The sequence below is a fragment of the Pongo abelii genome, chromosome 11, assembly GCF_028885655.2.
Source record: "Pongo abelii isolate AG06213 chromosome 11, NHGRI_mPonAbe1-v2.0_pri, whole genome shotgun sequence".
NCBI classification, from domain to species: Eukaryota; Metazoa; Chordata; class Mammalia; order Primates; family Hominidae; genus Pongo; species Pongo abelii.
This window is the reverse complement of record NC_071996.2, coordinates 120,393,993-120,417,796: the sequence shown is the minus strand read 5'-3', so window position 1 is coordinate 120,417,796 and position 23,804 is coordinate 120,393,993. Positions and strand designations below refer to the sequence as shown.

The 23,804-nt window shown below is 43.8% G+C and overlaps 1 long non-coding RNA gene across 1 annotated transcript in view; it reads right to left on the bottom strand.

Annotated features, from left to right (window-relative positions):
• The window catches only part of LOC129058122 (uncharacterized), a 627,088-nt gene that overhangs the window by 318,078 nt on the left and 285,206 nt on the right, over positions 1–23,804 (bottom strand). Inside the window, exon 3 of the long non-coding RNA XR_010136099.1 lies at positions 4,269–4,329. This is a non-coding gene — a long non-coding RNA (uncharacterized LOC129058122). The remainder of the gene's footprint in view (positions 1–4,268; positions 4,330–23,804) is intronic.

Sequence of the window (23,804 nt, the reverse complement as noted above, 5' to 3'; positions counted from 1 at the left end):
TGTGGCTCCAGAGTCCATGCTCTTACCAGTGCACTACTATGCCTGGTCCTCAAGGAAAAGGACAGTCAGTCAGGGGACACACATTCTGCTCATGGTCCGAAGAAGACCCAGCTCAGGGACTACTGTGGAGGGCCAAATGGTCAAAGCATGGAAGAGCCATCTCAGGCTGTTCTGCAGGCAGAGTTCAAGGGACAGAACATAGAGTTTCTCAAAGCATCCTGCAAGGGCCACCTCCATCAGAATCACCTGCAGAGCTCCTTTAACATGCAGATTCCTGGGACATACTGAATCACTCTCTGTGAGGTGGGGCTTAGCATCCTTCATTTAGACGGGTCCTCCAGGGACTTTGGTGCTTCCTTGAGTGCGAGAACCACTTGGGTAGTGTCTAAGAGGAAAACAGACTTCACCTGAAGTCAAAGAGTGAACTCAAAGCCTTGCTTCTCCCAAAAAAGGACCCCAAGGAAATAGTTGAGTGTCGAACTTGACTTGCAGCACCTAGGAAGTCTTGGGGATAGAAAGGACAGTGCATAACGATGTTGGTGCTCAGAGAAGCAGTCTGCATAGGCTCTGAAATAGGAAGAAATTAGTAAGTCAGGACTCTGGTGTAGATTAAACCACTCTTGGAGGACCAGGTGTGTAACTCATATCTGCTGCAGCACCAGTGAAACTCAGGTGATAAAGTTATTGTGAACTTCACAGCGGCAGGCTGGGTGTGCTGGATTTAAAATCCTATCCAAGAAGTGAAAGCAGACAGAGGAGTTCCAAATCAGAGGAGTCCCATCTCCAGGAGAGAACAATTTTCCTCCCCCAGATTATTTTACTTTCCCCAGGAGTTATTGGTTGGCACTTACTAAAAAACAAAACACAAACAAAAAAAAATTGCAGCAGGAAGAGTCTGTTTGAAGTCTTATCTCCTTGGAGTCATTGACTCTCCATCTCCTGGAGACAAGGCTTCACACCTTGGGGCAGTGAATAGAGGCTTTTGCTTTAACTGGATATGAAGCCCGTGTCACAATGTAAGTTGTGACAATGACTGTAGCATCCCAGCAAATCACTCCACCATTTGAGGCCTTTGGTTCTCCATGTATAAAATAAAAGTGTGAGAGGTAGTTCTCTCTAGGTTTCTTCCATCTATAGGACTGTGTGGGTCTAAGTAGGGAGAGCCTCCAGCAGGGATAAAGCAACTGTCCAACTTCGGAGGAATCCAGTTCCACAGATATTTCCTGAGTTGCTACTATGGTAAAGCAATGCCTCTACTAGGCTTACCTTGAGATCCTGAGGGATGTGAGGACAAGAAGACAGCATTGGGCTTTCAGATGTGCCTCTTTCTTCCATGTTTCAGAGTAATCGCCTCTAGGACTTTGGGAGGAGAGGGCTGCACTACTGGCAAAGGCTTTCATTCTTATTGGGGCAGAAGTGAAGTCAGACCCTACAGAGTTAGGGGCACCAGAACTCTCAAAGAGAGGTTCACTAACCTCCACACACAAACCCCTACTGGGATCAGGTCAAGGACCCCATGAGTGTTTCAAAGCACCTATGAAGGGCTAGGGAACCCATGGAGTGTTGGGTCAGGCCTGAGAAACAGAAAGCAAAACTGTGGGATCGCAAACTGTTTAGTCTATTGCTGAGCTTCCTAGCCATGCACAGCACAGTTTAAGGGAAACAAGTTGTGCAAATGGGGAGAAAACAAAACACCTTTCACACGGGAAAATGACAGCCCAAGAAATACACTCTTTACTCCAGGCCCCTGTGTCCAAAACATCAGGGTGAGGGAGCGAACGTGTTCATCTCACAAACGTTATTCCATAAATAGCCTGAGGCCCACCAGGGGCAGGAGTCTCTTCTTCCAGCTCTGCTCACCTATCCATGGGCCTTGTCTGCACCAATATTCTCCAATGTTTTGGGGTTTGGGGCTGGAAGGGAAAAGGTACTTGTTTTGGATCACCGTGCCATAGGATGCTGTCTCTGAGTAATGGCTTCAATTCTGACTTTTTGAGATATTTCTCCATTGGCAGGTTGAGATAGCACCAGAGAAACAACTTCATTTGCCCAATATTTACGTTGTTAAATTTTGACAGAGCCCTTCCATTATACACTAGACTTTCTTTTCTTGGAGTGTAATGTCTGAAAAGAAAAGCAGACCGTTTGGAATCTTGAGAGCTTCTGGATATCTCCTAATGCCCCCCTCCCACCACTTTAAATACCCCACCCACTTCACTCCCTTTTCTTGTGCACAAGGTCAGGATTTCTCTCTATGAGGTATTTTGTTGGTTTGTTTGTTTTTTGCCACATCTTTCTTTCATCATGTGTGGTGACTCCAACCTCCCAGCTCCTCTTCCTAAAGCGACAACAAATATGTGGACACCCAGAATGCACCATTCCCTCCCCATCCTAAACTTGGACTATCTCCCAAGGGGTCTGCAGCATTGTCTACTGTGTCAGTCTTTCAGCAGTTGACAAAACAGAGAAGACACAATGGTGGAAGCCATGTTCTTTCAGAACTCTGTTGGAGCCCTGGAGAGAGACCCTGCCCTTTGGAGGATGGGGTTGGAAAGTCCTTTCTCAAAAGTGGGCTAAGAACAGGCAGGGAGGCAGGTCTAGAGCTTTGAAGGAAGAGGAAAAGGTGGATAAACAAAGTGTAAAATGTAAATGAAAGGAAAGAAGAAGAGACATTTTCAAAAATATACCCAATCAAGGAAAACAGAGGAGTTGACTCTGTTTGCTTAAGTCCTTGGAAAAAGGAGCATGTAGAATTATACACATCCGGGCTCTGGGAAATCTGTCCTCAGCACAGCAGCGTGTCAAGAAACTGCCTAATGCACACAGCTAATCAGTACTCTTTAAGCTAAAATGAACCAACTAGTCAATTAATCAATATAAATCATTTTGTTCCACAACAGCTGGATACAGAACTGAATGCTCAGGGTGATGGTTACAAGCACCTAGATCATTTTTCACCTGGGTAGACATCATCATAGGCTTGTACCATCTCTCGTGCTGCCTCCACTCTTGGCATCCAATTATAGCCAAAGATTCCTCCAGGTCAGCTAACTGCACAGCTGGGCCACCACAGACAGCCTCCAGTTTTTACCTATGACACCCCATAATCAAATCTGACTCCCAGAAATCCTGGCTGAGCCAGGAAAAGGGTTTGTTGACATACATCTGCCTGAAGAGCACGCAACATGTTTCACCAAGTCACAACAGCATCTATCAGCAGATACGCATGATGTGCACCAGGCAGTCTCAAGAAGCCTCTGAATGAAAGAAAGGAAACTTTTTAAAAATGAAAGTAACAAATAAGACAACAAAAAGCAAAACCCAGAGATGCTTCAATGAGAAGATGCAGAAACCGACGAAAGTTTAAAGATGGAAGAGAGGGTTATTTACCCCGGTGACTGTGGCTGCTGCCTGGAGGAAAAGGTCTGGTTAATGCCTTCCCAAGGTCCCTTCCTGTCCTGGGATTTTCGCTGTCTGATTACTTTTCCAGAAGAGAGGCAATACGGACAGCATAATCGGGAAGGGCTCACAAAGAAGGGTGGTAGAGAAAGTGAAAAGGAAAAAAAGCAATAACACATTTCCTGATCCGACAAGAAGCACGTGTGCTACAGTGTGGTGGAGAAGGAGAGAACCTGTCATCTAAGTGCTGAGTAAAGATTCAAGGTCATTTCTGGATTTGTCCAAACAACCTCTCTGGGCACTTCTTGGCCCATGGCAGATTGGGGCCTTTGGGTTTTGGCAAAGACAAAAATATCAGGAATTCAGTAAAAATCTTCCCAGTTTCTGAGAGAGAAAGGAGATGAAGAAGGCTGAATTTCTTGGGGTGGCTGCCAAGGGTGAGACTGATGAAGAAAAAAGAGAGGAGGAGATCGAGGAGAAGCTGCCTGTGAAAAGCAGGAGGTGGCCCAAGCTCAGGAGCGTGCAGACTGGAGCGGCCGGAGCATTTGGTGAGCACTGCGGAGGCAGTAGCCTCACCTGCGAGCAATCAGTCAACCTGGAGCTGAGATCCACCTGTCAGAACAGACATGAACACTAGCGGAGCAGTGGCTTTCACTTTCACTGGTGACCGCATGAGCCCACCAGACAACAGGCCCCGCAGGCTGAAGGTGGTTCAGAGTCCAGAAGAAAAGCAGCTCCACTGTACTGCCCCGGACCCTGGTCAGCCTTAACACAGGCTGTGATCATCTCAAACCTTTCGAGACCTTTATCCATAAGAAAATAAGAGGAAATTTTATTTCAAAGTAGCATGAAGTGATATGCCAACTCACCTGAACAGCATGACTATTTTCTGGTTCTGTTTTGTAGTTACTTTTCACGTGGAGGCCCCATCTGCAAAATAGGACAAAGGAAAACTCACTGAGACCAAGTCTGGGATTCCGAACCCCAGACCACCTTCTTTCTCCTTCCCCCAAACACACTCACTCTCTCTCACTCTCTTCTCTTTCTCTTTCTTTCTCTCTCTCTCAGGTCCTAGGGCACTCTGGAGATAGTCTGAAAACTATTGAGCTACAGTAAGTACCACAGAATGGAATTAGACAAGCCTGGGTTTAAGTGACAATGCTACCATTTAATTACCTGTGTGATATCAGCTTAATTGCTACATCTCTTTGTACTTTAGTTTCCCCATTTGTAAAAGTACAGCAGGTAATGCCTACCTCATCAGCTTCTTGTGAAAATTAAGTATTTTTCAAATATGGCTTACGTTTTATAGATATGGCTCACAGTAGGTACTTTGACAATCATTCCCCTTTGGGTAAATAATCTTATTATCAATGAAGTCCCAATAACACTGGCTCCAGGTGGCTTATATTTGATGTAAATATTTATTCTTATTAGCTTTAAATCAGCATAAAAGTTAATTGTTCTGAATATCTTCATGTTTGTGCTATGGATTCTGAAGCTCCATCCCAGAATCCTCTTATCTGTGGTATACAAACCAGTCAAAATGTAGAGAAAAAAATTAATCCCCAATAGTTGATGTATGGATTCAATGCAGTCCCAACCAAAACCCAAGCAGACTTTTTTGGTAGAAATTGAACAAATTGATTCTAAATTTTGTATGTAAACACAAAACAACTTAGAAGCAAAAATAAAGTTGGAGGACTTAAAATACCTGATGTCAAGATTTACTATAAAGCTACAGTAATCAAGAGAGTAAAGTATTGGCACAAAGAGAGGCACATAGATTAGCAGAACAGAATGTCAAGTCCCAAAACAGACCACGTTTATGGTCTGTTGATTTTCAACAAAGATGGAAAGGCAATTAGGCATAGAAAAGATGGCTTTCTATGAATTTGTTTTGGAATAGATGGAGTTCTGCTAATCAAAAGGACCTCATAATTACTGTACAGCTTAGCCTTTTAATCTGCATGGACCTCAGCTTCCACTGTCTTTGTAATGAAGAGAACTAACCACATTTAGGATCTATCGAGGACTTGAGGGCATTTCTCTAGAACCATGCCCCAGCACTCAAATGTCCTGCAAGTCAGTGATGTCGCTGTGCTTGATCCTGAACATGGCTCCACTGCCCTGTGGATGTGTGTTCTGGGCTACTCCTCTGGTCAAGGATTTAGAGCTGAACAGATTTGTCCACACCTTATTCCCCCATCCCCACAGAGACCATAACTGTGTGCCGTGTGCATTGTAAGACATCTGGGCAGGACTTACAGTATGGACTGTGGCCACAAAACAGGGCAAAGCTGAATGGCCACACACAGGGTCTGAGGCTCTGACCATGTCCCCTTAGCTTAAAGAGGGGGCAGCCAAATTAACCACAGCCTGATGTATGCTAATGGTAACCTCATGCTTCAGAGCAGAAGGCAGAGCCATGGGGGTGACACAAACTCCATCAAGCACCAGGGTCAAGTAGAAGCTAACTGACCCAGGAGAGAAAATAATTCCGTCAAGTTAAGTAATTTGCTGGTGTTCTCTGCTAACTCACATCTGCATCGTGGGTCTCCTTAGCTCTTCCTTGAAAAAGCAATGAATGTTTTCTAACTTTAGCTGCCCCTAGTTCTTCACCATGTCTGTGGCTGGCTGCTTGCCACCCAGGCATGAGAGGATGCTGTCCTCTGGGAGTCCCAGCCTTGTGGTAAAGAACGCAGGCTGAGAAAGACTGTGAGATTCATATCCAGGATCTTCCACTTGGTGGGCGACCCTAAGAAACTCATTTAATTTTTATTAGCTTCCGTTTCCCCTTCTGTAATAGTACCTGCCTCACAGGGTTATTGTGAGGGATAAGTGAGATAGTAAAAGAAAGCCCATAGCATGGTGTTTGATACATAGTTAACACTCAGATATTATTAATAGTTATCACTATTAACGTTGTTGTTGTTACTATGCGCTTTTATGGTGACAAAATAGCTCATTCTTCAAAACATAATTGTCAGTATAGAAGAGGCTCCTGACCAGGGGCCAGCCTGGCTTGCATCCAAGGCAAAATCAGATGCACTAAAAACTCTCAAATATGATGAAATCTAGGAAGAGCTGATCTGAAAAAGCAGCTGCATGTCACATGATCACAAAGGAGATGCAGCAAGGAAATGTGACAATTTCCAGATGCTTAAATACAGGAGATAGACACTTACAGCTAGGCAAAGGAGGAGACAGAGATATAGTATCTGTGGGATCGTGGCAGAGCAAGAAATAGGGAAATAGTAGAACAGAGAGAAGCTCTCAAAATGGAAACAGATGGGCAGTTCAAGGTGAGCAAAGCCCAGGCTCTGAGTTTCCAAAGTGATTGGTTCAGAATGTGAGGGCTGGGAAGAAACGTGATGGAGGAGCCAAAGGCAGGCAAAATGTGGAGGCATAGCCAGCCAGTGCCATCCCTTCTTAATGCATCTTTGCTGCTGAGGACCCTCGCAGTCTGTTTTTTGTTGCTACAAAGAATGTCTGAGGCAGGGTCATTTATAAAGAAAAGAGGTTTATTTGGCTCACAGTTCTGCAGAATGTACAAGAAGCATGGCAGCAGCATCTGCTTCTGATGAGGGCTTCAGAAAGCATCCAATCATGGCAGAAGGGGAAGGGGGGCCCAAGTGTCACATGGAGAGGAAAGGAGCAAAGGGGGAAGGTGCTACACTCTTTTAAACAACCATCTCTTACATAAACTAATAAAGCAAGAACTCAGTCGTTACGAGGAAGACAGCACCCACCAAGCCATTCACAAGAAATCCACCCCCGTGACCCAAACACCTCCCACCAGGCTCCACCTCCAACACTGGAGATCATTTCAACATGAGATTTGGAGAGGACAAACATCCAAACTATATCAAAGACCAAAGAAAAAGACATAATAAATCCAAGATTTTGTAGGGTTGAAGCCCAAAATACACTGGATGCATACTGGGTGACTCCCCAAAATAGTGCCAGCTCAATCAAAAACCAAAAAAAAGTGGATTCTGAGGCAAATTGGGAAAAAAACTATCCAGAATCCAAAACATTTGAAGACAGACCAATTTAGGGCTGACAGACAAAGAAGAGTGGAGAAAACACAGGGAAGTCAGGCAGTTTAGGGAGTGTTTTATACATCTAATTCTTAATAGGGTGGAGAGGGGTTTTGCTGTCACCAGACAGTCAATAAGAAAACAAGAACATGGGTGCTATTTCACTACTGTACCTATTCTATCCCCCAAATTTTCTAAACTTCAATAATCAACAATCAGTTTGAGCTGGACACAAATAACGTGTGTGTGTGTGTGTGTGTATGTGTGTGTGATTGTATCAGACAAGGTGGGGGATACAGATGCTACCAGACAGACAAGAAAATGCCTGAGAGAAAGACCATTTCCCTGGTTTTGCCCATGGTTATGCCTGGAAGATTTCTCTCAAATGTGGGAAAAAATGGAGAACCTCTCTTGCTGGGCTGGGTGCTTTAATACCTCTGTTTTGTTACAGATTATATTATTCTTGCCCTGATAATTTTTCAAAGAAACCAAGAGTTGATTTGAAAATGAACCATTATCTTCTCTAGAGATCATAGCAATGGGTGTTCCAGCCTCATATTTACACAGTACTTCCTGAAAAATAGGAAAATTGGGAAATAACCTTGGTAGGGCCTTCTCAGCATTCTCTGATGGTCATGAAAAATCCTATCTGCCTGGGAGATTCCTCAACCCTCAGGCTAATAAAGTTTTAGTTAAACTGCAATCAAGCATGAGTAAAGTATATTTGTTGGAGACATAAAAGGAGATTTTATTACAAATCCAAAAGAAAAAGCTTTTTGAATTGTCCATGCATCAGGTTGTACCCTGCTCCCCAGCCCAACTCTCACTTTGATTGACAGGGTGGACGAGAGCTTGTGATTCTAGTGAGCATCTCTGGAATGCATGGAGCTTTTCTCTTTTTGCATTCCTTGGCTCCAGACCCACTGTCTCCTTTCCTCCCATGGTCTCTCTGACATTGTACGACAGGATCTCACGTCCCACTTTCCTCTCTTCCCCTCAATTATCTCGTCCACCTTCAAGTTCTCAAACAGGTATGGTTTGGCAGATGGAGACTTAGCTATGAGTAAAAAGCTGTGCAATATTACTCTGTAACCATTTCTGTTCTTCCTCTAAAGTGCCCATGGCCTTGAGTGGATGAGTCCATTTTTTTCTCTTTCTACAGCTCTATTTATTCTCCACACACTCTCTCTACCCTCCATCATATGAGCATTGCACACAAGAACTAACAAAAGAGTCATGGAATTACACCAACAGTCTGAGCAGCCGCAAGAAGCCCATCCTGTGTGGATCAGAGCAGCCTCTCCTGGCCTGTGTGTAATGATGTTTTTCATACAGATGTAAGCTCCTCTATGGCCCTCTGTGGGCAATACCTAAAGATACTCACCAACGAAGGAGATGTTAAAAATGGACCAGGAGGTCCCTTAATACAGGAAAGATGATCCTGGGGATTAAAAAATGTAGGAAGAGGGAAAAAAGAAATGGCAAGGAGGGGAAAAGGAGGTAGAAGAATAGAAAGAAAAGAAAATGAGAAAAAATAAAGAAAATGGATAGAAAGAAAAAAGGGAAATAAGTTAAGAAGTGAATAATGCAATCATCAATAGAAAGCCTACTATTCATTCATTCATTCCATCATTCATCAACAAGCGTGCTGAGTGCTGCTATGGACAATGTATTCTGTTAGAGACTTTGAGACATCTTATCCCATTTAATTCTCTTAACAATCCCATGAGCTAGACATGATTCCCCTTTCACAGGTGATTAAACTGAGATCCAGAGAGTTTAAGAAGTGAGCCTAGTTAATACAGCTACAGGTAATGGAGCAGGTATTGAGACCCAGATCTGCCCAGCTTCACTACTTTGGGTTTTGTGTCACAGAACTTCCATGCCAATCATTCTATTTACCAAATATTTTTAAAATCTCAGGATAATGAACAGTGACAAATCCAGATTTCTTAATCTCTTCCTGATATAAACAAGTGACTCCTGATCCCCCCACCCCCATGATTAAGGTAGCTTTAGATTCTAATTACTAAGACACTTGCCCTCAAGGCCTGAACATATTGCATCTGAGACATTCTGTTATTAGGACTATGCAGGACTACCTGGTCTGTGATTCCAACCTCAAGGATTATTATCAGGAACAGGTGTCTGTCCTGGCCCTCCAAGATCACCCAGTCACTTGAATTCTCTGCCCTCTTTAAATGCTGGAAACTGAAAGAATTGCCTGTTTCCTTCCTCTCTCCTCCTACTTTTCCAGCCTCCTCAACCCAGAATCCATTCCCATCTCTCTCAAACCACACCCTCAGCCCAACTTTGTCCCTGTAATCATGTGGAAAGAAAGACTCTACCCCCTAGAGCCTGCCCTTTCACCAAAGCATTCAGAGGATGCCAGAATCAATAAGAGGAAATGACCACTGAGTGTGTGCCATGTGCCACGCACCGTCTACAGCACTTGACATGGCCCATCTCCTTGAACCCTAATGCTGCAAGGTATCAGTAATCCCATTTTGCATATGAGAAAATTGATACTATTTTCATAAGAAATTGATAGGAAAACAAATACTATTTCCCAAGGTCACATAGATAGTAACTAGTGGAGTTGAGACAGGAACCCAAGTGGTCTGATTTTAAGTTGTTGCCTTTACTGCCAAACCAGACGATATCCCAAAAGTAAGCATGAAGATGATGGGAGTGTGGGGGCTGGGAAAACCTAGGCTCAAGAAAGACTGGCTGTCATTGTTAGGAGAGGCAGTACACAGCAAGTTTGAGAAGGCTCCCAGTAGTCTCTAAGAGGCCTCATGATGACAAAGTGTAGTGACCTTGCATCCTGCAGCTGTCCCATCTTCTTCCACGATTTGACGAGTCCCAGAGTAGATACCACCCAGCCATTTTGCACATCTCAGGCCAATTTCCATCAAAGGCTAGAAGAAAACCTGTGTGAAAAGAACAACTGTGATGACCTTTTAGCGAGTGGAAACTAGGGAGAGAGCAAATGAGAACAAAAGAAAGAAAGAAAGAGAAAGGGTGTGTGTGTTTTCCTTAAGGCTGGGAAGGGACCCAAGGAGCCTTGAGATGTAATGGGATACGGCACAGATTACAAAAGTTTTGTTACAGCTGTAACAGCCTTTCACAAAGGCATGGCCCTCCAGAGAGCCATATTTCATCTCTGCTTTCCCCACCACATAAGACAGAGGGTGAGGAGCTGGAAGGCAAGATTGGAAACTCATGCCGCAGCAGAACAAGCTCTGACATCCCCGTGACACTCCCATCAAACCCAAGTGAACTGGACCCAAATGCTCTTGTCATAACAGGCTTTGGATCTCATCCCTGTCATCTGTTTATTTATTATTTTTTTCTTCACACTTTCCTTTTTGGAAACACATTGCCTAGCAACCTGCTGTCTTATTCTAAACAGCCATGCACACAACTGTACACACGTACTTAGAGACACTGGGATAATATTTGAATGTCTCCGATGGCCTCGCTAGGACCAACAGATCATTTACTTGGAAGAGTTGGTCCCTAGAATCTGGGTTAGTCAGAGCTGCATCTTAGACAGTCCCTGTGACTGTCATTAGCCCCGTGGGAGACGGGCACCTCTCTGCCTAAAGGTGGGCTGGTAGTGACAGCCCCAGAGGGTTTCATGAGAGGAGGGCACCAGCATTGCTCGGGTGGAGAATCTCACAAGACCCCTCAGGCAGATAAGTCTTTTGGATCAGTGGCCTGTCAGCTACCCGAGAATGTTCTGAAGGCTCTGATTTGCCTCAGACAAAGCTGGAAAAACACTCACTAGGGTCATTTTCCTGTTCAAAGAGATAAAGGGCAAGCCTCGCTTCCCTTGGATTCCCTTAATGTTCTATTTGGTTGGTGCAAAAGTAATTACTTTTGTACCAACCTAATACCATGCCTCTTGCAGCTGCTCCTTGAAGAGCTACTCTCTGAATTTAGGGTGGAGAAACTGGTGCCCGCAGCAGAGGCTGCTACTCTGACATGTCTCTGTCAACCGGGAGGGCCCCATGACATGGATCTATATCCTAAAAGATTCAGATATATAGTAGAAAAGGAGTCTTGTTTTGTTGTCCAGGCTGATCTCAAACTCCTGGCCTCAAGCAATCCTCCTGCCTTAGCCTCCCAAAGTATTTAACCCTTTTATTGCAAAATAAAACACACTTACAGAAAGCCACACAAAATAAACATATAACTTAATGGATTATTATAAGATGCACTGTATTGTAGTCAACTCTGGGGCAACGAAATAGATCCCTCTCGTGTCCCATCTCAATCTCAATGCTTCCTCGCTCCCTGAAAGTGGACACTCTCCTGACTTAAAGAATCGTCCCTTCTTTGCAACTCCTTATAGCTTTGGCACCAGGTGGGCATTTCTGGATGCACAGTATAGCCTTGACCCTTTTGAAACATGGGATATTGTTTTTTTTTAATCTCTTTTTATCTGCCTTTTTTGTTTCCTTTATCCTTACAACTTCTCTATTGAGGAATCTGGGACATTTGGGCTGAGGATTTGAAATTGGGCAATTGAATAAAAAGACAAATAAATGAACAGGCTGAGTTTCCACTTCGACTTCCCTCAGAGTTTATTTTCCAGGAAATATTGGGGCAGGGGAGAGGAAAATTATGTGAATGGAGTGGAGTAGGTATTAGGAGAGTCAACGGGGCATTTGATAAGCATGTGACCGTGGTTTCCAGGCTCACAGGTGTAGCTGAGGGTCACCAGCCCAGCTTCCCGCCCCCGACAGTCCCTGAACTTGGGCTTCAGCTTGGAGTGGTGGATGGGAAAGCTGCTATAGTCTCCCGGAATGAAAAGCCCAAAGGCTTTATCCCTGTCAAGAGCAGATCTGACAAGACAAAGGCAGCCTGGTAACCAGAGAGCCAGTGGGGAGTTGGAACACCTGCCTGCCCTTCCGGCTTCTGAAAGCCTCCCTTCCCCACTCTGGGCCTCAGTTTCTCCCCTTGGCAATGTGCAGATGTGAGCATCCATCTTATGGAAGCATGCGGTCACGCATGTTTGCAGATCCCTGGCGCCCCTGGGGAGGGAAGGCACCTGTGTAAACAGAGCAGCAAGGCATGATGTGCCTGGCGAATACATTCTACGGAAGGCGTCAGTCCCAGGCCGCAGCCCTGAAGCTGCAGGGGGGGATGATGTGGGCTCTGTTTCTCCAGCTGCAGCTCCCACCTTCCCCTCTGCCACACCATTTCTCTGGCCCACCCAGTTTTTTCTGTTGGGGGGCCCAGGACAAGGACTAGGGTCATAGTAGAAAGCAGCAGTGACTCACTTTGGAAACTCAAATTTGAGTAAAATTCAGGTGAATGGTAAAAAAATAAAAAATTTAAAAAATTTTAAAAATAAATTCCTCGAAAACACAAAGTGAGATTTTTTGTTTGTTTGTTTTGAATCTCCAAGACCACTCTCTTCATCTTAAGCTTGTGTGCTTCTCTGGAAGAGGAGAGGGCCTGGGATAAATATTGGTCCTCCCAATTCTGAGCTGGTTCTGACTTTTTCGGCGGTGCTTAGGAAAGAGTGATTCTAACCTTTTCTTCCAACTGCATACCAGCCAAGGAGCTCACGTCAACAAAGAAGAGTTTCTCAAGCTCATTTTTTTTTTCTTTTTTTTTTTTTGAGACTCGGTCTCACTCCATCTCCCAGGCTGGAGTGCAGTGGTGCACTCATAGTTCACTGCATGGTACAATCATAGTTCACTGCAGCCTTGAACTCCTGGGCACAAGCAATCCTCTGCCAATACCTCCTGACTAGCTAGGACTACATGCCACCATGCCAGGCTAATTATTTTTATTTTTGTAGAGACAGAGTCTCACTGTGTTGCCCAGGCTGGTCTCCAACTCCCAGGCTCAAGTGATTTTCCTGCCTCAGCCTCTCAAAGTACTAGGGTTATAGATGTTAGACACCACACCTAGCCTCAAGCTCACTTTTAACTTATATATATGTTGGTATATATTTTCAGCAAGGAGTAGTAGCTGGCCCATTGTTTGAGGCAGTAACGTGCAGCTTGGGGTATGTGAGGTGGGAATCTGCATTTCCTTCAGTCAGCTCAAAACTGCTTGCCTTTCAAACTATGAGTATTTTTGGCCAAGATATTGTTTTGCTCCATGTGATCCCAAACTCAGACTGACATAACATATTTCAGTAAGTTCAGATGACTAGCTTTTCTCTAAAATTGAAGCAGCCCACTGTTCCTTTAGTTGAAACTCTCGAAGTAATGGTCTCCAAAAATGCTGTCTTTGTAAGGAATTTTCAAGAACAATTTTGATGACATACTATCAAGCCTAAGTGCCTTCACCTAAATGTGTCTCTCTGTGCAGCTGACCCTTGGCTAGATTTGCTCTCCACTACAAATTCATTTACCAGATCCATTTATCTAGAGGATCTGGACCCTGGATCCTCTTGGTATCCAGGAGTTCCTAGGTGAATTATTATTATCTGTAGACCACATAGGGGTGGAGACAACTGATATGAAGCCTTTGGAGAGTTTATATTAGCTGGAAAATGGTTTCCACTTGGTGTTAATGGAAATATACTTAATCAGAGTGAAGAGGGAGAGTGAGGTCCCAAGTTTTTTGAGTAACAAAGGAAAGTAGGCCTATTGATACTGAACAGGAGAAGATGAAGTGCTGAAAAGGATGGAGGGAATTTCAGCAGAAAAACATGGCCTTTAGAATTTTGCTCTCATCATTTCTCATTCCAGATCAGCTATGCCTCCTGAGGAACGCAATCAGGTCTAATCTAGGCCACATGGGGAAGTCTACCATTTTCTGGGGACTTCAGGGAAACAGTAAGACCTCTGAACTAAGCATTCTTCTTTGGGAAACTTAAAAGATGCAATGAATCAAAATCCTCCATTCTAGAAACATGGAGCTGAAAGCCAAGGGCTTGGTGGACTTGATTATGAGAATTTTTCGGGACTTGCTCAGTAGGACACATCCAGAAACCCAACACTATAAGCTTCAGAAAAGTTCACTGAGCCAATATCATAGATAAAGAACTTAACCAAATACCACAATGTCCACCTAGTTCTCCCCCACATTTCAATTCCCTGTCCCAGTTTGTCAGGCCTTTTTGTGTGTCCTGGGTTTTTTTTCCCCCAATTTTTCTGGATTGTCATCTCTGTGCTTTTACTCTATGCGGCCCAAGGCTACCTGCTTGGATTTTCCCATTCTTCCCCTTCTCATTCCCACCCTTTCTGCTGTTGGTCTTGGCCAGGGCCAGTCGTTGAGTTTCAGAAACTTCATGGCATTTTCCAGTGTTTCCTTCAAGGTGTCATTTTCCCTGCATGCCCTCTCCCCTTTTCAAATCTCTTTCTCAACTCTAGCTCCATCAATTTGAACTGCATGAGCAAGTTAGGCTACAAAGGAGTGACCAGGGTGAGAGTATGCATCAGCACCCATGAGAGAAGCTGAGTTCCTCTAAGCTGGCAATTTAGCAGATTGGCCAAGAGGAGAAATAGAAAAAAATTTTTTAATTCTTAGAAACTAAAGAAAAAACAAGACAGATAAGGTAAGAGTAACAGGAGAATGAAGAGAAGAGGCCAGTAAAGGGAGAAATCAAAAGGACTTATGAACCTATAGATCCAGCAGTCAAAAGTTCTCTTAAAAATAATAATAATAATAATAATAAAAAGATGGATTCCCAGGCAAGATGGCCAAATAGGAACAGCTCCAGTCTGCAGCTCCCAGAGAGACCAACGCAGGTGGGTGATTTCTGTATTTCCAACTGAGGTACCCAGTTCATCTCATTGGGACTGGTTAGACAGTGGGTGCAGCCCATGGAGGGCGGGCAGAAGCAAGATCGGGCATCGCCTCATTTGGGAAGTGCAAGGGGTCAGGAAACTCCCTCCCTTAGCCAAGGGAAGCCATGAGGGACCCTGGCATGAGGGATGGTACTATCCGGCCCAGATACTATGCTTTTCCCATGGTTTTCACAACCCACAGACCAGGAGATTCCCTCGGGTGCCTATGCCACCAGGGCCCTGGATTTCAAGCACAAAACTGGGCGGCCGTTTGGGCAGACACCAAGCTAGCTGCAGGAGATTTTTTTCATACCCCAATGGTGCCTGGAACGCCAGTGAGACAGAACTGTTCACTCCCCTGGAAAGAGGGCTGAAGCTAGAAAACCAAAGGGTCTGGCTCAGTGGATCCCACTCCCATGGAGCCCAGCAAGCTAAGATCCACTGGCTTGAAATGCCAGCACAGCAGTCTGAAGTGGACTGGGATGCTCCAGCTTGCTGGGGAGAGAGGCGTCTGCCATTACTGAGGCTTGAGTAGGCAGTTTTCCCCTCGCAGTGTAAACAAAGCCACTGGGAAGTTCACACTGGGCGAAGCCCACCATAGCACTGCAAAGCCACTGTAGTCAGACTGCCTCTCTAGATTCCTCCTCTCTGGGCAGGGCATCTCTGAAAGAAAGGCAGCAGCCCCAGTCATGGGCTTATAGATAAAACTCCCATATCCCTGCAACAGAGCACCTTGGGGAAGCGGCGGCTGTGGGCACAGCTTCAGCAGACTTAAACGTTCCTGCCTGCCAGCTTTGAAGACAGCAGTAGATCTCTCAACACAGCACTCAAGCTCTGCTAATGGACAGACTGCTTCCTCAAGTGGGTCCCTGATCCCTGTGCCTCCTGATGGGGAGACACCTCCCAGCAGGGGTCGACAGACACCTCATACACAAGAGAGCTCCGGCTGGCATTTGGCAGGAGCCCTTCTGGGACAAAGCTTCCAGAGGAAGGAGCAGGCAGCAATCTTTGCTGTTCTGCAGCATCCGTTGGTGATATCCAGGCCAACAGGGTCTGGAGTGGACCCCCGGCAAATTCCAGCAGATCTGCAGAAGAGGGGCCTGACTGTTAGAAGGAAAACTAACAAACAGAAAGCAATAGCATCAATATCAACAATAAGGATGAAAAACTCCATCCAAAGGTCACCAACAGCAAAGACCAAAGGTAGATAAATCCAGGAAGATGAGGAAAAACCAGTGCAAAAAGGCTGAAAATTCGAAAAACCAGAATGCCTCTTCTACTCCAAAGGATCACAACTCCTCTCCAGCAAGGGAACAAAACTGGATGGAGAATGAGTTTGATGAATTGACATAAGTAGGCTTCAGAAGGTGGGTAATAACAAACTCCTTCAAGCTAAAGCAGCATGTTCTAACCCAATGCAAGGAAGCTAAGAACCTTGATAAAAGGTTAGAGGAATTGCTAACTAGAATAACCAGCTTAGAGAAGAATATAAATGACCTGATGGAGCTGGAAAACACAGCACAAGAACTTTGTGAAGCATACACATACATCAATAGCCAAATCAATCAAGTGGAAGAAAGGATATCAGAGATTGAAGATCAACTTAATGAAATAAAGCGTAAAGACAAGATTAGAGAAAAAGGAATGAAAATGAACGAACAAAGCCTCCAAGAAATATGGGACTATGTTAAAAGACCAAACCTATGTTTGATTGGTGTACCTGAAAGTGACAGGGAAAATGGAACCAAGTTGGAAAACACACATCAGGATATTATCCAGAACTTCCACAACCTAGCAAGACAGGCCAACATTCAAATTCAGGAAATACAGAGAACACCACAAAGATACTCCTTGGGAAGAGCAACCCCAAGACACATAATCGTCAGGTTCACCCAGGTTGAAATAAAGGAAAAAATGTTAAGGGCAATCAGAGAAAGGTCGGGTTACCCACAAAGGGAAGCCCATCAGACTAACATTGGATCTCTCTGCAGAAACCATACAAGCCAGAAGGGAGTGGAGGCTAGTATTCAACATTGTTAAAGAAAATAATTTTCAACCCAGAATTTCATATCCAGCCAAACTAAGCTTCATAAGTGAAGGAGAAATAAAATCCTTTAGAGACAAGAAAATCCTGAGGGATTTTGTCACCACCAGGCCTACCTTACAAGAGCTCCTGAAGGAAGCACTAACTATGGAAAGGAAAAACCAGTACCAGCCACTGCAAAAACAAACTCAAATGTAAAGACCATCGATACTATGAAGAAACTGCATCAACTAATAGGCAAAATAACTAGCTAGCATCATAATGGCAGGATCAAATTCACACATAACAATATTAACCTTAAATGTAAATGGCCTAAATGCCCCAATTAAAAGGCACAGACTGGAAAATTGGATAAAGAGTCAAGACCCATCAGTGTGCTGTATTCAGAAGATCCATCTCTGTGCAAAGACACACATATGCTCAAAATAAAGGGATGGAGGAAGATTTACCAAGCAAATGGAAAGCAAAAAAAAAAAAAGCAGGGGTTGCAATCCTAGTCTCTGATAAAACAGACTTTACAGCAACAAAGATAAAAAAAGACAAAGAAGGACATTACATAATGGTAAAGGGATCAATGAAACAAGAAGAGCTAACTATGCTAAATATATATGCACCCAATACAGGAGCACACAGATTCATAAAGCAAGTTCTTGGAGAACTACAAAGAGACTTAGACTCCCACAAAATAATAGTGGGAGACTTTAACACCCCACTGTCAATATTAGACTGATCAATGAGACAGAAAATTAACAAGGATATTCAGGACTTGAACCCAGCTCTGGACCGAGCAGACCTAATAGACATCTACAGAACCCTCCATCCCAAATCAACAGAATGTACATTCTTCTCAGCACCACATAACACTTATTCTAAAATCGACCACATAATTGGAAGTAAAACACTCCTCAGCAAATGCAAAAGAAAGGAAATCATAACAGTCTCTCAGACCACAGTGCAATCAAATTAGAACTCAGGATTAAGAAACTCACTCAAAACCGCACAGCCACCTGAAAACTAAACAACCTGCTCCTGACTGATTACTGGGTAAATAACGAAATTAAGGCAGAAATAAATAAGTTCTTTGAAACCAATGAAAACAAAGACACAACGTACCAGAGTCTCTGGGACACAGATAAAACAGTGTTTAGAGGGAAATTTATAGCACTAAATGCCTAGAGGAGAAAGTGGGAAAGATCTAAAATCGACACCCTAACAACACAATTAAAAGAACTAGAGAAACAAGAGCGAACAAATTCAAAAGCTAGCAGAAGACAAGAAATAACTAAAATCAGAGCAGAACTGATGGAGATAGAGACATGAAAAACCCTTCAAAAATTCAATAAATCCAGGAGCTGGTTTTTTGAAAAGACTAACAAAGTAGACCACCAGCCAGAATAATAAAGAAGAGAGAAGAATCAAATAGACCAAAAAAAAAAAATGATAAAGGGGAGGTCACCACTGATCCCACAGAAATACAAACTACTATCAGAGAATAATATAAACACCTCTACACAAATAAACTAGAAAATCTAGAAGAAATGGATAAATTCCTAGACAAGTATACCCTCCCAAGACTAAACCAGGAAGAAGTTGAATCCCTAAATAGACCAATAACAAGTTCTGAAATTGAGGCAGTAATTAATAGCCTACCAACCAAAAAAGCCCAGGACCAGACAGATTCACAGCCTAATTCTACCAGAGGTACAAAAAGGAGCTGGTACCATTCCTTCTGAAAATATTCCAAACAATAGAAAAAGAGGGACTCCTTCCTAGCTCATTTTATGAAGCCAGCATCATCCTTATACCAAAACCTGGCAGAGACACAACAACAACAAAAAATTTCAGGCCAATATCCCTGATGAACATCGATGGGGAAATCCTCAATAAAATACTGGCAAACCGAATCCAGCAGCACATCAAAAAGCTTATCCACCACAATCAAGTCGGCTTCATCCCTGGGATGCAAGGCTGGTTCAACATATGCAAATCAATACATGTAATCTATCACATAAACAGAACCAATGACAAAAACCACGTGATTATCTCAATAGGTGCAGAAAAGGCCTTTGATAAAATTCAACAGCCCTTCATGCTAAAAACACTCAATAAGCTAGGCATTGGGGGAACCTATCTCAAAATAATAAGAGCTATTTATGACAAACCCACAGCCAGTACCACACTGAATGGGCAAAAGCTGGAAGCATTCCCTTTGAAAACTGGCACAAGACAAGGATGCCCTCTCTCACCACTCCTATTCAACATAATATTGGAAGTTCTGGCCAGGGCAATCAGGCAAGAGAAATAAATAAAGCACATTCAAATAGGAAGAGAGGAAGTCAAATTCTCTCTGTTTGCAGATGATATGATTGTATATTTAGAAAACCCCATCATCTCAGCCCACAAACTCCTTAAGCTGATAAGCAACTTCAGCAAAGTCTCAGGATACAAAAACAATGTGCAAAAATCACAAGCATTCCTATACACCAATAATAGACAAACAGAGAGCCAAATCATGAATGAATTCCCTTTCATAATTGCTACAAAGAGAATAAAATACCTAGGAATACAACTTACAAAGGATGTGAAGGACCTCTTCAAGGAGAACTACAAACCACTGCTCAAGGAAATAAGAGAGGACACAAACAAATGGAAAAACATTCCACGCTCATGGATAGGAAGAATCAATATCGTGAAAATGGCCATACTGCCCAAAGTAATTTATAGATTCAATGCTATTCCCATCAAGCTACCACTGACTTTCTTCACAGAATTAGAAAAAAACGACTTTAAATTTCATATGGAACAAAAAAAGAGCTCATATAGCCAAGACAATTTTAAGCAAAAAGAACAAAGTCGGAGGCATCATGCTACCTGACTTCAAACTATATTACAAGGCTACAGTAACCAAAACAGCATGGTGCTGGTACCAAAACAGATGTATAGACCAATGGAACAGAACAGAGGCCTCAGAAATAACACTACACATCTACAACCATCTGATCTTTGATAAAGCTGACAAAAACAAGCAATGGAGAAAGGATTCCTTACTTAATAAATGGTGTTGAGAAAACTGGCTAGCCATATGCAGAAAACTGAAACTAGACCCCTTCCTTACACCTTGTACAAAAATCAACTCAAGATGGATTAAAGATTTAAACTGAAGACCTAAAACCATAAAAACCCTAGAAGAAAACCTAGGCAATACCATTCAGGACATAGGCATGGGCAAAGACTTCATGACTAAAACACCAAAAGCAAGGCTGGGCACAGTGGCTCACGCCTGTAATCCTAGCACTTTGGGAGGCCGAGGCAGGCAGATCACGAGGTCAGGAGTTCAAGACCAGCCTGACCAACATTCTGAAACCTCGTCTCTACTAAAAATACAAAAAATTAGCCAGGCATGACATTGCATGCCGGCAATCCCAGCTACTCAGGAGGCTGAGGCAGGAAAATCACTTGAACCCGGGAGGTGGAGGTTGCAGTGAGCCAAGGTCGCACCATTGCACTCCAGCCTAGGCAACAAGAGCAAAACTCTCTCAAAAACAAAAAAAAAACAAACAAACAAACAAAAAGCAATTGCAACAAAAGCTAAAATTGACAAATGGGATCTAATTAAACTAAAGAGCTTCTGCACAGCAAAAGAAACTATCATCAGAGTGAACAGGCAACCTACAGAATGGGAGAAATATTTTGCAATCTATTCATCTGACAAAGGGCTAATATCCAGAATCTACAAGGAACTTAAATTTACAAGAAAAAAACAAACAACCCCATCAAATAGTGGGTGATGGATATGAACAGACACTTTTCAAAAGAAGACATTTATGCAACCAACAAACATATGAAAAAAAACTCATCATCACTTGTCATTAGAGAAATGCAAATCAAAACCACAGTGAGATACCATCTCACGCCAGTTAGAATGGCGACCATTAAAAAGTCAGGAAACAGCAGATGCTGGAGAAGATGTGGAGAAATAGGAACACTTTTACACTGTTGGTGGGAGTGTAAATTAGTTCAACCATTGTGGGAGACAGTGTGGTGATTCCTCAAGGACTTAGAACTAGAAATACTATTTGACCCAGCCATCCCATTACTGGGTATATACCCAAAGGATTATAAATCATTCTACTATAAAGACACATACACACGTATGTTTATTGCAGCACTATTTACAATAGCAAAGACATGGAGCCAACCCAAATGCCCATCAATGTTAGACTGGATAAAAAAATGTGGCACATATACACCATGGAATTCTATGCAGCCATAAAAAAGAATGAGTTCATGTCCTTTGCAGGGACATGGATGAAGCTGGAAACCATCTTTCTCACCAAACTAACACAGGAACAGAAAAGCAAACACCGCATGTTCTCACTCATAAGTGGGAGTTGAACAATGAGAACACATGGGCACAGGGAGGGGGACATCGCACTCCAGGGCCTGTTGGGGGTTGGGGGCAAGGGAGGGGATAGCATTAGGAGAAATATCTAATGTAGATTGTGAGTTGATGGGTGCAGCGAACCACCATGGCACATGTATACCTATGTAACAAAACTGCACGTTCTGCACATGTGTACCAGAACTTAAAGTGTAATTAAAAAAAAGAAAAAGGGGTTGAGGGGCTGGGTGTGGTGGCTCACGCCTGTAATCCCAGCACTTTGGGAAGCTGAGGCGGGTGGATCACCTGAGGTCAGGAGTTTGAGACCAGCCCAACCAACATGGAGAAACTCTGTCTCTACTAAAAATATAGAATTAACCAGGCGAGGTGGCACATGCCTGTAACCCCAGCTACTCGGGAGGCTGGATCACTTGAACCCGGGAGGCGGAGGCTGCCGTGAGCCGAGATTGCGCCACCACACTCCAGCCTGGGCAACAAGAGGGAAAATCCATCTATTTAAAACAAAAAACAAAAACAAACAAACAAACAAAACAGTGAAAAAGGGGCATCATCCATCCAAGCTTTAAAGTTATCTTCAAAATTCAGGGTAGATGTTTCTATGCCCTACTCAGCTGACACAGCTCAGACAGGGGTTTGATTTGATCAATCCTATTTGAAATTTGGACCTTCTCCTGTCCACCAAGAATGTAAGTTGTGTATCACCTTTCCTGGAAGTCTTTAAAAAGTGGTGAGACCTCTAGTTTCCTGGGTTATGCTGAGAGGGGGATTAAGCATCTGGACTTCTGAGAGACCTGCCTGTGTGAGGAGCCTGAAGGGAGACTGCAAGACCATCACCCTTCCCATCTGCCTAGAGCCTTTGCTAAACTGGAGAAGGGGTGTAATATTCTGAGTTTAAGAAAGCAAACTTTCTTTTTTAAAAAAAGCCCGCACTTTTCCATGGCACAGGGTGCATTTGGGGTCTAGACCAGATTGAATATTATCCCCCAAAATGTATATCCACCCAGAACCTGTAACTGTGACCTTATGGAGAAACAGGGGTTTTATAGATGTAATCAAGTCAGGATGAGGCCATACTGTATTAAGGTGGGCGTTAAATCCAATATGACTGGTATCCTTATAAGAAGAGGGAACTTCAGACAGAGAGATGCTGACACAGAGACATCCATGTGAAGACAGAGGCAGAGACTGGAGTGACGCAGCTATGAGCCAAGGAACACTGAGGATGCCAGCAGCCATGAGAAGCTGGAAGAGACAAGGAAGGATCCTCCCCTGGAGCCTTCAGACAGAGGATGGCTCTGGCAACACCTTTCGATTTTACAGTTCTGACCTCCAGAATTCGGAGAGCATAAATTCTGTTGTTTTAAGCCACTCAGTTTGTGGTACTTTGTTATGGCAGCCCCAGAAAACTAATACGGCTTCTGATGTCTCTGTGTGGGCTGTACTAAGACAGGGGGCATTGAGACTTGCCTGGCCATTGTCTGTGGACAACTTTCTGGCAGCACCTAAGTCAAGATCCCTGAGGCCCACCGAGCCATCATTCTGGCTCTGGGTCACCCCTCATGGCCTCACCCCCTACTGTCTTGCCTTTCATTAAACATGCACTTGTGAGCAATTGCCTGATTGTATGTCTGTTGCCTTTTAGTGCTGTGTTTTATTTTGGTTTCACATAAATATAGAAGCCCATTTGGAGAGAAGCCTGCCTTGGCAAGGAGGCTTTTGGCAGTTCTGACAGTTCTGCATATCTCTCAAATGAGTTATGAGTGGATGGGGACTGGGGACTGGGGTCTGGGCCTCAGACACTGCTCCCGTGAGCCCCACGGTCCTCCCAAAGAAAGCGACCCAGCAATTCCCCCATCTCCCTTTCTTTTCCAGGAATAGACAGCCACTTGGCCAGAGCATGAGGAAGGAGAGGCTGTCACACACATCCCCCTAAGCTCCCTACTTCTCACAAAATATTTCTTAGATGGTGGTGCAGAGTGTTCAAGCTGCTGTTCTCTGTTCATCAGAAGAGTTCTGAGAAATCTCCTGGCACAGCCTGGTTTGGGGCTACTGGTTCATGGCTGGAAGAGAGGCACATGCCAGACACGTGCTGAGAAATTTTCCCAGGAGACTGGAGAGACTACAGGTGAATGCAGGGGAGAGTCCCAGGCAGATGC